Source organism: Pollachius pollachius (genome assembly GCF_949987615.1).
Source record: "Pollachius pollachius genome assembly, chromosome: 20".
Taxonomy (NCBI): Eukaryota; Metazoa; Chordata; class Actinopteri; order Gadiformes; family Gadidae; genus Pollachius; species Pollachius pollachius.
The window spans coordinates 3,968,017-3,979,779 of NC_136953.1; the positions used below are offsets into that span (position 1 = coordinate 3,968,017).

At 41.9% G+C, this 11,763-nt stretch overlaps 1 long non-coding RNA gene across 1 annotated transcript; it reads left to right on the forward strand.

Annotated features, from left to right (window-relative positions):
* Positions 1-37: 37 nt before the first annotated feature.
* LOC307091018 lies at positions 38-11,613 on the forward strand. Its single transcript, XR_013812701.1, has 2 exons — positions 38-3,530; positions 9,936-11,613. It is a non-coding gene; the product is annotated as an uncharacterized lncRNA (long non-coding RNA).
* The last annotated feature ends 150 nt before the right edge of the window (positions 11,614-11,763 follow it).

An 11,763-nucleotide genomic window follows, 5' to 3' on the forward strand; every position in this document is an offset into this window, starting at 1 on the left:
TAGATTGTTGAAATGAAAAAAAGGGCTCTGTGATGCACTGGGTGAGTCACTTGAGCAAGGGGGAGACGGGGGAGAGACGGGGATAGGAGATGGGGGAGTGAATTACAGAAAGATGGTATCCTCTGGCACTCAAAAAAAGAATAAGCACCTTATACTGAACTAATGCACTTTATTGAGACGGGATTTGAATAGGGTTCGTTCGTTGTTGTTTTCTTTTTTTTTTCTCGTTTTTTTGTTCAGAATCAATGCACATGTCGGGTGTGTGCGCGTGTGTGAGTGCACGCGCATGTGGGCGTGCGTGTGTTGGCTGTACACAGCTGGGGGCCACCCACGTGCACGGCGGGGGCGGGAACTGGAAGGGGCGGTGGGTGAGCTTCACGTGCGTGCGGACGGTCCAGACGATGGGCGACTTTTTTCAGGGGGACCTTGTTTGGTTGAACCTTATCAGAAAGCAAATCCTTTCTCAAACAAAAAAAAAACAAACACTGTTGATATTTCTCTTGTTCAGCATTTTTTTTTACATTTATATATAAAAGCTAAAGCTATTGAAAAATGGATTATAAAAAACTTGAAGATTTGCACTTGCCTAAAAAAATATGAGAAAAAAAACTACAAAAAAATGTTAAACAAATGGGGTTAGTTATAGATATTTTTTCGTCAATGTGTGTGTGTGTGTGTGTGTGTGTGTGTGTGTGTGTGTGTGTGACCGAGCGCAAGCGGTTGTGTGATATGGTTGGTGTGTGATCAAGTACTATACCAGTCTGCACAATGTTGTTTTTTGTTTGTTTTATTTCATTGCTTACCAAGATGTATGAACCATAAGAGGCCATTTTTTTTTTTTTGTCTTTCATTCAGATAATTCTTTTTGTATTCTCATGTGTAGAATGTGTGTTCCCCTTTCATTTTTTTTACCAATCTGGGGGGGGGGGGGGAGACATTGCTTTGAATGCATGGCGATTCAATGAGTGAGTGAATGCGTTAACGGATGGATGGGTGACTGCATGCAGCAGAGGGGAGGGGGCAATTGCACAACACATTGTTTTTTTTCACCAGCTCTCCAGCCCTCTCCAGATGTAACCAGTCAGTTGCTAACGTTAGCTTTTTCTTCACGCTCATCTGATTGTCGAACCACCACTTTAGTTTGTATGTATCCCCCCCACCCCTCCAACCCCACTCTGGCAACTGTCTTCAGGAACCTGAGGGGAGTGACAGGACTGGGCAAATCATGAGGGACATTATTTGATGCGTGCGTGTGTGTGATTGAGACACGAGCGTGTGCGTGCGCCTGTGTTCATTTACTGTTAGTACAATTTAGTTAAGACTACAGGTACACAAGGGTGTATGAGTGTGATGAAGAGAGAGGGTGTGCATGCCCTTTTTTTGTATGCGTATGAATGCACATTTGTGCCTAAGAACTTGGATAGGTTGAGTGGCCATTCAGACATTAACCTTTTTGAGAGATCGATTGTGTGTATGTGTGTGTGTCTGTTGGTGCTGAGCACAGCGTATGTCAAAAAAAACAAAACAAATGTACGTGACTTTATATCGTAAACATTTTCTAGTCCATTCTGGGAGGGGAGGGGCTTTCTGAGAAGGTTAGTCTCGTCTGTTCATATGTGTTTTTTGTTTTTGTTTTCTGGTGTGCGATCGCGTTGCCTTTCGTCAGCTCAGCTCGAACTTGTGAATGAAAGAAGTCGAGCGTTCTGACGTTTCCGATAAAAGAGAAAAAAAGCAGAAAACAGCATCTTGGCGTGCGCGTGTGCACCCCAGGGTGCACGTGGTGTTCGCATACTGTGTTACTTCGTTGTTGCAATTTGATAATGACGAGTTTTTCTTTTTTTAATGAAAAATATATATGAATATATACATTATATACAAAGTTTAAAAAAAGTATTTGGACTACGATAATGAGCACTTGGGGCTGCTATTTTTGTTGTTTATTATGATTTAACTATTTCCTTTTTTTTTTTATTACCGCCAGGTGAAGTGCGTTTGTATTATTTCTTTCTTAAGAAAATATTGAATGTATTCCAAAAAATATGGCAAGATAACCGTGCTGATACCAGATATATTTTTTTTGTTCTTTTGTCAAAAGATTTCAAAAATGTAAACCTACAAAAAAAAGCTTCTAAGACATGCAAGGTCTTTCTCTTTTTTTAAACAAAGGAAAAAGAAGGAAGAGAGAAAAAAAAACTGGCGACTGATACAGTTGAACATACTGCCTCTACAATCCTGGTCGTACTAACGGAGACGATTTAATTCAAAGAAAGGACTTTCTATTCCATACTAGAGCTGTGGTCGTTTACAACCCGCATGGATTTCCGTGGGTGGAGTTTTACTTTATTTTTGTTCAGTTTGACTTTACTTTCTTGTTTTCTTTTCCCTGTCATGGGTTGGGCTTTGCAAGTGTGCTTCTGCCATCGAGACATTGACTGGTGACGCTTTGAAAAAAAAACACAGAATCCCAATAAGACATTAAGAATTATATATGTATATAAATATATATATATATATATAAATATATTGGACTCCTGTTCGCCTTGGTCGTTCTGAAGAGGAGGAGGAGGATGAAGAGACTTAACGATCAACATGGAGCTGTGTTGGGAGGGGACAATGGCAGAAACAAATCAAAGATTGTCTTCATTTTTTTGTGAAGAGTGCAGACCTGAAGCCAGTCACGGAGCGGGAGGATGGTAGTGCGGCGGTTAAGAGGGGCGGTCTTATGATGGCGGTCCCGCCGGCTCCGCCTCCCCCTCTGCCCTCACGAAGGCACTCGCCCTGCCCTCCACAACTCACCTATGCACTTTTTGTTCAGACAAGCTGTGAGGTACCGATTTGGGGACGGGGAGCACAATTACAAAAAACGACAACAAACAGGAGGTTGAACGGCTCGGGGCTTTCCTTGGCCGAAAAAAAGCGAGAGATTCCCAACTTTATGAAAAACAAGAGACTTGACAAAGAAGAGCATCTTCTTACACCTCCTGTACATACTTATTTTTTTAATAGCCTTTTGAGAGACACGGGAGCGGGTCGGAAAAATAAATACGAAAGAACGGATGAAGGAAAATTCATGAGACATTGAGAGTAATGAATGTTCTTCGACTTAACCAACCCCCTTTTTTCTTTTGATCTCTAGCCTACGATAAACACGATTTTTGTGAACGGGATCTCTTTATGCGTCTGCTTTCCCTGCTTCTATAGAGCAAGAGAATTGAACGAACGAAAGGGAGCGAGACGGCACCACTGAGACTGAAGGGTTCTGGGGACAGACTGTAGTGCCCCACCCCACAACGGGGAGGTGACCCGACTGGCCGTCCGGAAGGGTCGCCCGGAAGAGGAGATGCTGTTCAACACGGGCCGCCCCCAGGCCAAGGGGTCTCGTCCTGCTCCTACAGACCAGAGGAAGAGCTACGGGACAAGAGAGGGGGGGCGTGATTGAAAGGCGTGGGGTGGGTTAGGGGCCCTCCTCCTACCGCCTCACCTGCCCCGAGTAACGGGATTGGACCAGCTGGAAAGAAACCGTGATGTTGGTGAGATGTGTTTTCTTTTTATTGAAAATGTTATTTGCATAATTGTGCTCTTTTCTGCTCTCTTAATAACTCTCGAATCTTGCCCGCAGCACCTCTTTTCAAAAAAAAAAAATAAATAAAATAAATCACAAACACAGACCAAAATGCCTCTAGATCTACGACCAATCGGAGCAAGGAAACGTATGAGACATGTGGCAGCTCCCATAGGGCGCTCCACTGAAGAGTCAGTGTCAACCCCGCCCCATATTAGATACACTGTTTTTTTTTTTTTTGAAACTTTTTATTTGTAAGTATTTTTTCCATTATCCACACAATATAAACTGTGGAAAAAAAAAAAATAAATAAAATAATAATAATGTAGGACACGAAACAGAAACAGCAAACACGTACACAAAAAAATTAAAATAAATAAAATAAACAGGTCATGGGATAATCACTTAATCATGGCAATCTCGCCTATCTCCAAGGCGTAAAAGAAAAACGCTCGCGGTGCAATGTCTATACCAAATCTGTCTGACTAGCTAAATAAACGGACCATTTTTTCCATCGCTTTTCACCCAACTCCTTTTGAAGTCGTATGGAGTAAGTCATTCTTTCCAAAAGATGCAACTCCTCAACAGTGTTGACAAAGAGACCAACAGTAAGTGGGCAAGACCAAAAGACATGGGCATGATCGACCATAATGTCCCCACAGTCCCTCCAGCAGCCTAGCTGGGTACCAGTTTGTTTAGACTTCTGTTTCGGGGTGATAAAAAAACGAATCAGGTTTTTCCAACAGAAGTCCCTCCAGGTCCGGGAGTTGGTGGAGGAAAACTGTGTTGTCCACGCATTCAGCCATATGTCTTCAGTTATTACAATGTTCAGTTCTTTTTCCCATCGTTCCTTCACATAGTCTGTAGAGTCCTTGTTCAGAGATATGATACCACAATACAACTTGCTTATCAGACCTTTGATGTTTCCAGAATTATATGCATCAATAAATATTTGAACAATAGTTGGCATTTCTCTTAAATTAGCACCTCTTATCTTTTTACAAAAGTAGTCACGAAGCTGCAAGTATCTGTAAAAGTCTTGTCCACCCAGCCCGTATGTTTGACATAGGTTGGTAAAGCTTTTAAACTCGCCCTTTTCAGTGGTCTTACAAATAGCAGTAACACCATAATATACCCACTGTCTATACCTATGATCATGCAGTGCTGGTATGAAGTCAGGGTCGTAGGCTGGCCATCTAAGCTGTCTAATGTCTCTTTGGAGATGAAAACATTTAACAACTTCCCTCCATACTTTTAGTGATAGATTAACCCACTGATTCTTTACTTGTATAGTTTCATTCTCCCCGTCAACAAAGCCAAGCAGTGATTGTATTGGTGAATCCGTTAAAGATAACTCCATAGTTTTCCATTTGGCAACATAGGATGGGTTACACCAATATACCAAAGGCCTCAACTGAGCTGACAAATAATATTTTCTTAAGGATGGGAGTGCCATGCCTCCCCTTTCCTCCGGCAGCTGGAGGGTAGAGAATTTTACCCTTGGTTTATTTTTATTCCAAATAAATCGAGAAATATGCCTATCCCATTCTCTAAATTGGTTCTGGGGAATTTCTACTGGAATCGATCAAAAAAGATATAGTAATCTGGGAAGAATATTCATTTTAACTGATCTAATTCTACTGCCAAAGTCGAGAGGAAGGAGGGCCCATCTAGTGAGGTCATTGTATATGTTTTGATTAACTGAATTATAATTAATAGCAAATAGTTGTGAGAGATCCTTAGGTAGACGTACTCCAAGGTAATTTATATGAGTTGAATTCCAATTAAAATTATACCTTGTAATAAAGTCTTGCGTAGGAGTATAGTTAAATGTCAAGACCTGGGTTTTGTGCACATTAAGAACATAACCTGAATGTGTCCCATATGTTTCTAACATTTTCATTAATATAGGTAAGCCAGAGTCCGGGTCCAGGATTGTGACTAATACGTCGTCTGCGTAAAGTCCTACTTTGTACTCCTCACCTTCCATGGATATGCCTTTCAGTCCGTCTTCCTGCCGAATTGCTTGAGCTAGAGGTTCAATAAACAAATTAAATAGACTAGGGCTGGCTGGGCAGCCTTGCCTGCAGCCACGTTGCAAAGTTATAGAGTTGGAAAGACTCCCGTTGACTTTTACTCTTGCGGTAGGAGAAGAATAAAGAGCTTGAATACAGCGTATGAAATCTTTACTAAAGCCAAATCTGTTCATCACTAAATAGAGAAATTCCCACCCAACCGAATCGAAAGCTTTTTCAGCATCCAAACTGAGGATCATTGAGCTAATATTTTCCTCCCTAACTTGCTGAATAATATGCAAGGCTCTCCTAATGTTGTCCTGAGTTTGTCTATTTTTCATAAAACCTGTTTGGTCTTCATCTATTAATAGTGGCATTGCAGTTTCCATCCTTTTGGTTAGGATGGTTGCGTAAAGTTTATAATCCGTGTTTAAAACACTAATAGGTCTGAAGCTACTACACTCCGTCCTGTCCTTTCCATCCTTAGGGATGACTGATATAAAAGCCTCGTTCCAAGAAGGGGGAAGAGAGCCTTCTTTTAAAACATAATTGAAACAGGTTACAAGTAAAGGGAGCAGATGTTCTTTTATGGATTTGTACCATTCTGGGGGGAAACCATCGGTACCGGGTGACTTGTTAGCATTAAGAATTGTAATAGCCTTTTCTATTTCTTCTACTGTTATTGGGGAGACAAGTTTATCATTAATTTCTTTACCAAGTACAGGAAGGTCTAGGGAGTTTAAAAATTCAAGTATAGTCGTTTCATTACTATGTTCTTTTTGAGAATATAAAGAAGTATAATAATTTTCAAAAGCCGTTTGTATACCATCAATACCAGTAGTAATCTTTTTTGTAACAGGGTCTCTAATCTTGTGGATTGTATTTTCAGCTTGTTGTTTTCTGAGCCTCCAAGCTAACAGCTTCGTCGCTTTAGGGCCTGAATCGTAATATCTTTGCTTCATAAATCTAATATTTTTCTCAACTTCCTCACTTAATATTTTATCTATTTCTTGCTTTAAATTTCTGATTTTATTTATGATACTGGACTCTTTATTGACAATTTGTGTTCGCTCTAAATCTATTAATTCTTCCTGAAGTTTTGATAATTTTGTTGCTTTTATCTTTTTCAACATTGATGTCCTGGCTATGATTTTGCCCCTGAGAACGGCTTTAGCTGCATCCCATAGAATACTAGGATTCACATCTCCAGTATCATTATCCTGTAAATATGAGTTTAAATCAGACACTATTGAATTCCTAAAAGCAGGATCGTTCAACATACCGGTGTTGAGTCTCCACAGTGTTTTGCGCTGTTTACTGTCTAAATGTAACGTCAGATAAATTCCAGAGTGGTCCGAGAGGTCTCTCGGGCCCATTCTACAATCCCTTACTCTATGTAAATCCCCACCATACATAAAGCAAAAGTCGATTCTAGAGTGAACTGAGTGTCGCGCAGAATAAAAAGTGTAGCCTGGGACCGATCCATGCACAAACCGCCATACATCATTCAGTCCAAGGTCTTTTAGTACTTTATTTATATATTTCTCAGTAGTGTTACTTTTTCTCTTTCTATTTGTTGTATCTAGTAGGGGTTTAAGTAGCATGTTAAAGTCTCCGGCACATATTAGAGTCCCATATGTTTCAGAGGCTATCAAATCAAACACCTTTCTGAAAAATGATTTATCACTCCCAGGGGGGGCATACACATTAAAGAGGGTCACTTCTTTTTGATCTATTTTTCCTTTAATGAGAATGAATCTACCATCTTTATCACTTATTTGGGATATAAATTCGAATCTGGTCGAGTTTGAAATTAGTACAGCAACTCCCCTCCGTTTTCCGTTTTTAAATGAAGAGTAAAAAGAGTTCCTAAAGCCCATTTTTTTTAGTTTTTCGTGTTCAGGACCAGAAAGGTGGGTTTCTTGCCAAAATGTTTACCTTCTCCTTTTTTAATTTAGTTATCATTTTACTTCTTTTGATCGGATTATTCAGCCCATTTACATTCAATGACAGTATGTTATAGTGTTGGTATTGCATTATGTGTATTCACAGCACATTGCACTTGAAATATCCCAGACCTCAAACACAGAAAATAAAGTAGAACAAGAAAACTAGAACTATAAAACAGAACATCAAACTGAGCTTCCAACAAGTAAGGTGACATGTCACCTCGACAGTGAGGGGAGCAGGCCACAAGGTGGGGCCCCTCTGTAGCAAAAAGTGTGAAAAAAGAGAAGAAAGAAAGTCTCGTGGCTCTCTGTCTGTACGCACCGTAGGTATCAGCCTTGTACAATGTATTTGTTAAGTCAAAAGAAAATGCTGGACAGGGGTTTAAATGTTATTAATCCTTGTAGAGGGTAGCCTTAATCCTCGGGTTCATATATAACAAAAAAAGAAGCAGACCATGCAAAAAAAAACAACAGATCCGATAATGAAAAAAATGACAGTTAAACCGTTCACCCGTCCTCCTGTGCTGCTCCCGACTCCGTCCTGCGGTACTCCTTTAGTTTTTCCCGGATCTGCCTCTGGTGTCTGTCCTTGTCTCTGCCGCGGCGGGTCTCCGTTGTTTCCCAAGGGAGCAGCTGGGCCAGTGTTTCCTCCGTAACACCTGCACTCTTGGTCCCGCGAGTAACTTCTCCCACGGTAAATCCCCGCTTGCGCAGGTCCTCCGCAGCATGCACCGCAGTGTTGTACATGACGGTGCCCGTTGCAAAGAAGACGCGCATCCTGGTTAGTGGTGTCTGGAAGCGTATTCCCCTCTCCTTCAGCGCCTTCTTGATGGGTGTATATTCCTTCCGCTTGTTTTGCACATCCGTCGCATAATCATGGTCAAAAAATACTCGTTTGTTTTGGACACGCAGTTCCTTTTTCCAAGCTGTATGGAGAACTTTCTCCTTCACTGAAAACCGGAGGAACCGGACCACTATCGAGCGTGGAGGGGCACTTGCAGGCGGTTTTGGTGCCAGAGCGCGATGAGCGCGCTCTATACCCAGGTCACGGTCTCTATCTAAGGGCAGACTGTCTCCGAGTTCGGTCTTAATCAGGTTTTCAACGAAGGTTACAGCAGATGTACCTTCGGCGTCCTCCGGGACGCCATATATCCTAACGTTGTTGCGCCTGGAGCGACCCTCAAGATCAGACACTTTATCCCGCAGAGCTCGTTGGTCGCGAAGCAGTTGGTTGAGGGCGTCCTTCACTCCAATGTCCCATCTTTCCATATCGGCCATGTTTTCCTCCATCTCATCAACGCGTTTCACCGCGCCCTCAATCTGGCCATCCGTAACTTGCGTTTTCCGATCTATTTCCGTGGAAAATTCCTCCATTTGTTTTTTAATGTCCTCCCGAAAACTGGCATGGAAGTCGGAGAGGTCTTTTTTCAATTCGGCACGGAACGCTGCCATCCCCGCGGTCATGACTTCGCCCACGGCTACACGGATTAGGGCCAAAGTATCGCCTTCTCCGGGGCCGCCATCTTGACCTGCTAAAGTTTCGCTAGCCGCGACTTCTTTGTCGATTTGCCGATCGGCGTTGTTCCTTAACCCATATCCGCATTTCCTACTTTTATCCCCATCCATTCTTATTCAGTGTGTATCAATTTGAATGAGCAAAAACGCTTGAATTAGGGGGAATTAAAAGGCTGGTACCGGAGCTCTGTTTCTAAGCTGTCATGCTGTGTCGCGCGGCACCGGAAGTCCCATATTAGATACACTGTTGTGACAGGTCAGTCGTCGTTATGCCAGAGCAAATAAAACATGAGCTCCCAAATTTGTCTGGTCCTAGGTTACATAAAAGGCCATTAAAGGTTCACCACCAACTTTGATTGTGATCAGCCATTAAAGCCGTTTCTAAATGTGCTGTGCCTTCTGAGTTTGGGACATCCCAAGTCGGAGTGCCACCCAGATGTATGGTAAGCCTACCAGGGGCTACAGTCCAAGGGGTAGGCTGGCAGACTTATCTATCCAGCAGACATCTGGGTGGACAGTGCCACTTGGGATGTCACTTTTGATACAGCTTGTGATTGCTATTCTCACTCACACCTGAGGGCAAACAAGGGACCCTTTAAAGTGTCAATCTCAAGGATTCAGTTTCGTTTACTATGGCGATAAGCGGTAATTGTTTCAATGGATCCCAACTTTGTCGCCACCAACCCCCAGTTTGTAACAATCGTACCACTGCATATTCCAGGGCTTTAATCAGTGGGCAATAGGCTCAATTACCATTTGTGTTTCCTCCTCCACCGATTGGATAGTGACTTGTAGATCTCGAGAAGTGCTTTTTTAGTAAGCGTTTCGGTTTAGGTTCGGTCACAGTTTCCTGCATACGTCTTCTAAGCGTTGTTCTTTGTCTGTTGTTGACAGGGTTGCGGTCCAGTGGCTGTTCAGATGCGAGGCACCCTTTATGATCCACTGGCCGCCCTGGTATTAAAGCCCCAGCCCCTGTCCTCCTCCTAAACCGAAGACCACCCCACCCCGACATGTTGACCGTGAACCGGACTAATCATTGGCTTTGTAAAGACCGGCCACCGGGTCTCATCTGTGATGGTGCTAGTCGAGGTCTCGGGACTTGAACCTCAGGCCGAGTCCGGAACGCAGGAGACGCCAAGAATGGACGTCTTTTAAATTTCTTTTTCAAATTGAGGCTGGGGTGGAATTCTTCTTCTGTGACCCGGAGAAGACGGGTGTGGGGGACGGGTGCCGGTTGGTGTGGAGGTCTTCCCAACCCTAGGGGAGCGCGACTTGAGGACGGGCGGGCTGGGGTCTTTTGTTCGGTGGACTTCGTGTCATAACATCCTGGCTGGCTTAGAAACCGGCCGAGCTGAACTGTTGTATAAAACAATAATAATGTGTAAAAAAAGATCTTAACAAAAAAAAGCAAGAGACTTCTCAACGGGACTTCGGGTCCCTTTTAGTTCCTTGGTTTTTACACTGATTTACATCTAGGTTCTGTGGACACAAACACTCAAACACACAACATTTACACTTAATCTCACACACATACCATTTACACATAAAACATTTACACATCCCCCACATACCACTTACACATCTCAAACAAACACACACACACACACAAATAATTTAATCATCTCACACAATTTACACATCTCAAACAAACACCCCCACATCTCTCAAACACATCATTTGTACCTCTAAAACATATCACACACAAAACATAAATCTCACACACATACATTTACACAGCCCACACACACACACACACACACACACATACCATTTACACATCTCAATCACACACCATTCACACATCTCAAACATGGACATTAAAACTTATACTACAGTAATTGCAACAAAACCTGTAAAAGCAGAGGCGCTTGCTAGATATAAACTGAAGCATTGTGCTTTGTAAATAATGTAAATGTTATCATGTTCTTTTTCTTTCATTTTTTTTCATTTCGTTTCCTTCTCTCCTAGTAAGTTTCTGTTCTGTTAAGTATTTGCTCAACATGCCTTAAAAAGTAAGAAATTCCTGGATGGCAAATTGAAAATGTTCCTCGGAACGATTGACAAATTTAAGTTTGAAATCACTGACAATTATTTTAGATTTTTGTTAGGAGATGGAAGAAAACAAAATGTTAAAATTAGGGAGTGTTTGTTGGTTGGACAGCATAACATGGCACAACACAACATGTTGTCTGTGCCATGTTAACAAGGTACTTTGTACGGTTGGCCAGCATCGTTTGGGCTATCAGGGCAAACGGTCCCTTTTTAATTTCTGATTCGGGAGAGGGTTATGGTTGGCATTATTTCCATTGTTTCTATGTTTTTAGATTTCTTTCTTGTTTTCCTTCATGAAATATGATTTTTTTGGTTCCATTTTCCAATGTTGGGAACACAGTCGTGAAGGTGCATGCCTGTGATTGGCTGCAGTGTGTACAGACACGAGCTGCGCTGATTGGGAGATGACAGACAGCGAAACATCTTAGTGTAGAACTTGGAAAATGGACAGAAGATACATGTACATAGTTTGGGTTTTGTTTGAATAATGAATACTAAATAAAATGGCATTTAACCTTGATTTAATCAGTTTGTTTCAGTTCTGTCTCCATTCCTGTGCATTGATAAAAGTGCAACACATAAAGCACAAATACAACAATTGTATTTTTTTTATACTTAATTCATACAGAATTATCCCTATAAAGTGTATGGAATACAGGGACTAACTATA